Source organism: Nomascus leucogenys, chromosome 1a (assembly GCF_006542625.1).
Source record: "Nomascus leucogenys isolate Asia chromosome 1a, Asia_NLE_v1, whole genome shotgun sequence".
NCBI lineage: Eukaryota > Metazoa > Chordata > Mammalia > Primates > Hylobatidae > Nomascus > Nomascus leucogenys.
Window position 1 is genome coordinate 19,624,855 of NC_044381.1, and position 5,090 is coordinate 19,629,944.

Sequence of the window (5,090 nt, forward strand, 5' to 3'; positions counted from 1 at the left end):
AACACACTTTTCATTTCTGATATTTTTGACTTATAATGGGTTTATCAAGACACAACTTGATTATTGAGGTACATCTGGGTTCTGTCTCATGGCTGGAGGTCAGCATGTCTCAGTGCCAGAGCACAGGGCAGGTGCCAGCTCCGTGAACTCCTGAGCTGAGTTTCTTCAGCCTGCACACGCTCCTCCCTACTACAGTGAAGAGATTCAAGGTAACCCCCTAAAAGCAGGCCTCCATGACCTGAATCCTCCACACCCTTTGCACAGTGAGGGTTTGCCTTCGTACTTGGCCAAGTATGAAGCAGGGATGGAAAACAACCAAAGTCCTCATCTACCCCTGGTGGTCCTCACTCGACCCTTCCCAGATGAGTGTCCATCCCTTCTCATCTCATCTCCTTCTTCCTGATTTCTTTTTCCGTGACATACCTTTCCTTTTCCTCAGAGTTTAACACACTTTGCTAAGCACCAACTCTGGGCTCCAAGGACACAGGGATGAGAACCTAGTCCCTGCTATAAGGGAGCTCACAGTCTAATTGGGAAGCAGACACATCCCACAGCAAATGACAGTGTGTCCTACCACAGTTATGAAGTCCAGATTCTGAGGAATCTCCAGCTCTTCTCCCTCATTTGGCCCCTTCCACAGTCAGCACCCAGTGATTGCTCTCTTTATTCCTAATAAAGATTCCTAATCTTCTCTCATTGGGGCATTTGCAAAGGTCTTCTAACTGGATTATTTAAATCTACTCTGGTCTCTACCAGTCCACTTTCCACACAACAGCTAAAACTATTGTTATATTGCCTATAAAACTTCAGTATAAACTGATATATATGTATAAAATTAACTTAAATCTGTACTCTTGGGGCAGTTATATAACATTTAAAACACCCAATCATAAATCCACCCTCCAGAAGTGACCATTCCAAGTATTTCAAATATTATTATCTAAATCTGCACTAGAAAGTTCATTAATTGTACAAAGTTTATTAGTCACACAGTAGTGAAATATGCTGTGTTTGAGGACTGGAGAGAAGAAACGAACGTGACTGCCCTTGTACAGATAATCTGAAAATCCAGCTACTATTGTTTGAACGTGCCCCCACTCCACTCCAAAATTCAGCTGTTGACAATGTGGTGGTATTAAGAGGTGAGGCTTTTAAGAGGCATTTAGGTCATGAGGGCTCCTCCTCTCATGAACGGGATTAGGCTCCCTAAAGAGACTTCACAGAGGGAGTTCATTTCCTTTCTGCCCTTCTACCTTCTGTCATGTGAGGACACAGCATTCCTCCCTTCTAGAGGATGCAGCATCAAAGGCGCCATATTGGAAGCAGAGAACAGTCCTCACTGGCACCTTGATCTTGAACTTTCCAGCCTCCAGCACTGTGAGAAATAAATTTCTGCTCTTTATAAACTACCCATTCCACGGTACTCCTGAGAGCACAGATCGACTAAAACACCGGCAAACCCAGTAGCCTGATGATCCAAGTCTAGTGTTGTCTTTCGTTCTATGTGCCCAACTCTGTTTGCCTGGTCTGAATAGGGAAGTTTTTGGCTAATCTTACTTTAGGAACATTCACTTTAGAGTAACTAACCATTTATCAGGGTGCCTAGGGTTGGACAATAAGACTTATTCAAGTTCAGGGAGCAGATTATACAAGTACTTTGGACCAGTTTGCTAGCATTTATGCCCATACCAGAATTTGGTCTGAGACTTGTTTTCATTGTAACACACCACCTCAGGTACTGAGACTGTGTGGGTGGAGATGCAGCCTCAGCCTCTCATGGATGGGAGCTACCCATCTTCACCATGATAACTTGGGAACTGCTGATCAACAAAAATGGCTTAAATCAGTTCATAAAAGACCTTCCTAAAACATGATTTGAGTTGTATCAGTCCTGTGCTTTAAAATCTTTATACCTTCCCACTGTAGTTAGGACTGAACTCCTTAAAATATCCTGAAGCACCTTACAACAGCCCAGCCTCATTTCTGGCCACTCTCTCTGGGTGGCTGGCCTCAGTTCCATGAAGGCCCCATTCTCCTTCCACTCTCCACCTTCTCATGAGCCATGGAATAGCAACCACCACACCCACAACCATCCACTCTTGTTAAATCATGGCAGGGCAAATATGGAGGCTATAAAATCCATGTTACATAAAGTCTTTAAATATCGACCAATTATACAACTCTTTTCCCCACCGCCTTGCAGCAAAGGCGGAGAGCTGGGCCCCTCCATCTTTGATAGCCTTTAGAGTTGGATGCTGCCTGAGATCCAGAGTCACCATCAAGGGTACAGAATCCTATCTTCACAAAGCTACCTCCTCCCATCACCTCTCCTCCATTTCCCCCATGGTACACATCCAGGGCACACTAATTTCAGGGCCAAGTCTGGATTTGTGGTGGAAACATAAAATTATATTATTTATTGCACAATTATTTACAAATCTCTTCTTCTAATTGATCTTTTGCTGAAAAACTGATCTTTGCAAAAACTGATCTTTCGTTTTGCTGAATAAATGATGGGTGGGAATACAAAAGAAAGTGACCAAGAGAAGACTAAATTGTATGACATGATAAAGGATGAAGAAATCCTAAGGCACAAGATCTGGCTAATTGGCTGGAGAGGCCTGGGATGAGGAGACAGAGGAGAAAAGGGAAGGAAGGGAAAGAAAAGGGGAGGCAGGTCACATTTCAGCTGATATTCACAATCTCAGGAAGCTATTCCCACTGCCTGGGCTAACTCCCATCCTCCCTTCTCCCTCAAAGCACACAGCACAGTCACTATTACTTATCCAACCCTGGTGCTGGTAACTTTGACTTTAGAAAACCCTTCCTTGAGGATGTCAGAAAAGACCCCTTTCTCCCTAAAGGCTGTGGGACAGAAAAGGGAAACAGAGGAAAGGCTTTCAGAAATCAAGGATGTTGCAATCACTTCTCAGGGACCATGGCAGGAAGCAGAAGTGCAAGGCCTCCTTCACTGCAGGTTCTCCTCAAAGCCCCACCATACCTCAATTCCCAGAAGCAGCCTGTAGTGATCCCACCCTCATCCTTCTCCATGGATGGTAGCTCTGTCCTTTCAGTCACTTAAACCCAAAATTTTGGCATCATGCTCAGTCATCTCATCCCCAGCTCACATCCAATCAGCAACTTCATGTGGCCCACCTTTGAAACACATGCAGAACGTGCCACTTTTCTCACAGCCCCCACTTCTCCCCACCAGGTGTGAGCCTGCATCGCCTTCTATGGAATAAGCCTTCCACTAGGGCTTGCTTCTACCTGTGCTCCCCTACAGCCGGTGCTCCCCTACAGCCTGTGCTCCCCTCCATAAGCAATCATGGTGACCACAGTGATGATTTTCACAGACACCAGATCTTGGCACTTCTCAGGTCCAAGCTTGATGTTGGCATCCCTCAGAATACGAGCCAAATTCCTGGCAATGGCCTGTGAGGTGCTCACTGGCCTCTTCACTGCTCTCTGAACACACCTAGACAGAAATATGCCCACCTCAGGGCCTGTGCTCTAGCTGCTCCCTGACAGCCACTTGGCTCCTTCTCTCATCTCCTACTTCAGGCCTCTCAAATCTCACCTTCTCAGTGAGGCCCTTCCTGATTGCTCCATTAACTAAAACCTGTGCCTCCCAGAACCTGAGCCTCTTCATCCCAATGACCTTTTCCTTGTTGCCTTCTGACATATCAGATCATTAATATGCTTATTATTTAGTATGTGTTATTTTAAATATACATTATATAATTGTTCATTATTTATTGTGCTTATTTATTATTAATGTTTATCTCCCCCTCACTAGACCATAAGCCCCACAAGGGCAGGATCTGAGTCTGCTCTGTTAACTGATGTAGGCCCGAACACCCAGAAGAGTGCATGGCACCCAAGAGACGTTTTTGGAAAGAATGAACAGGTATAAGTACATATATATATGGATGAATGGGTGGATGGATGGATGGGAGGGACGGAGGCAGGGATGGAGGGAAGGAGGGAGGGAGGGATGGAGGGAGGGAGGGATGGAGGGAGGGAGGGAGGGAGGGAGGCAGGGAGGGAGGGAGGGACGGAGGGAGGGAGGGAGGGACGGAAGGAGGGAGGGAGGGAGGGAGGGAGGGAGGGAGGGAGGGAGGGACGGAGGGAGGGAGGGAGGGATGGAGGGAGGGAGGGAGGGATGTGGTCAATGCTGTGACAAGGCATCCCATCCATCCTGATGACCAGAGCTAAGTCAGCTGCGAGGGGTTGTGGAGGAGGAAGTAGGCAGATCTATGAGGGGGCAGCTTACATGACAGGGCATATGGAGGGAGAAGACAGGGTTCCTGAGTCCCCACTTACCATACAGGGAACTCGCTGGACAAGTAGGGAAAATGAATGCCTGGAAGAAGCTGAAGACCACCTGGGGGCCATCTGGGTGGGCTCCCTGGGAGGTGCCCTGGGACAAGAGAAGGTTAGAGCGACTGACCCAGGACTCTGGAAGAGGGGCTGCACAGGGTGGGGAAGGGCACTGTGATAGTCTTAAGTCAGGCAGTTTCCTGGAGCCCGCAGGAAACAAAGGTAGGAGTCTCATGGAATCTTCCTTAGCTTCTTAACCAAGAAGATAAATGCTTCCTAAATACCATCGTTTGAGGTTTTATAAGACAAACTCCAAGATGTGACTACGTGTTACCAAATCACAAGACGAAAATACGTTTTTCCTTGGTGTATCCAAAGGAATTGTTTTCTAGAGTGAAGAGAATCCAATCTAAAGTGATTAACTGTTTCAAACCAAGAACTTAAATACTGAATGATCTCTTCAAATAACCTTCAACTCCTGGCTGTAATCATTCCTTTTTACAGATTAGTCTTATAAATAAACATCGTGTAAAAAAGCCCCATTGGAATCTAATCAACATTTTTGTATCTGTGTTCCCAGAAGCAATTATTGAATAGATCTGGATGCTAAGTCTATACTAGGTACAGTGGAAGATCATACACACACACACACACACACACACAGTTACTGTTCCTAAAGTTTTTTCAACCTATTTCTTAGGTCATACACCTGTAAACTGCATGCCCCTTTAAAAGTATCCCAAAATTCATTCTTTTCTCTCAATCTG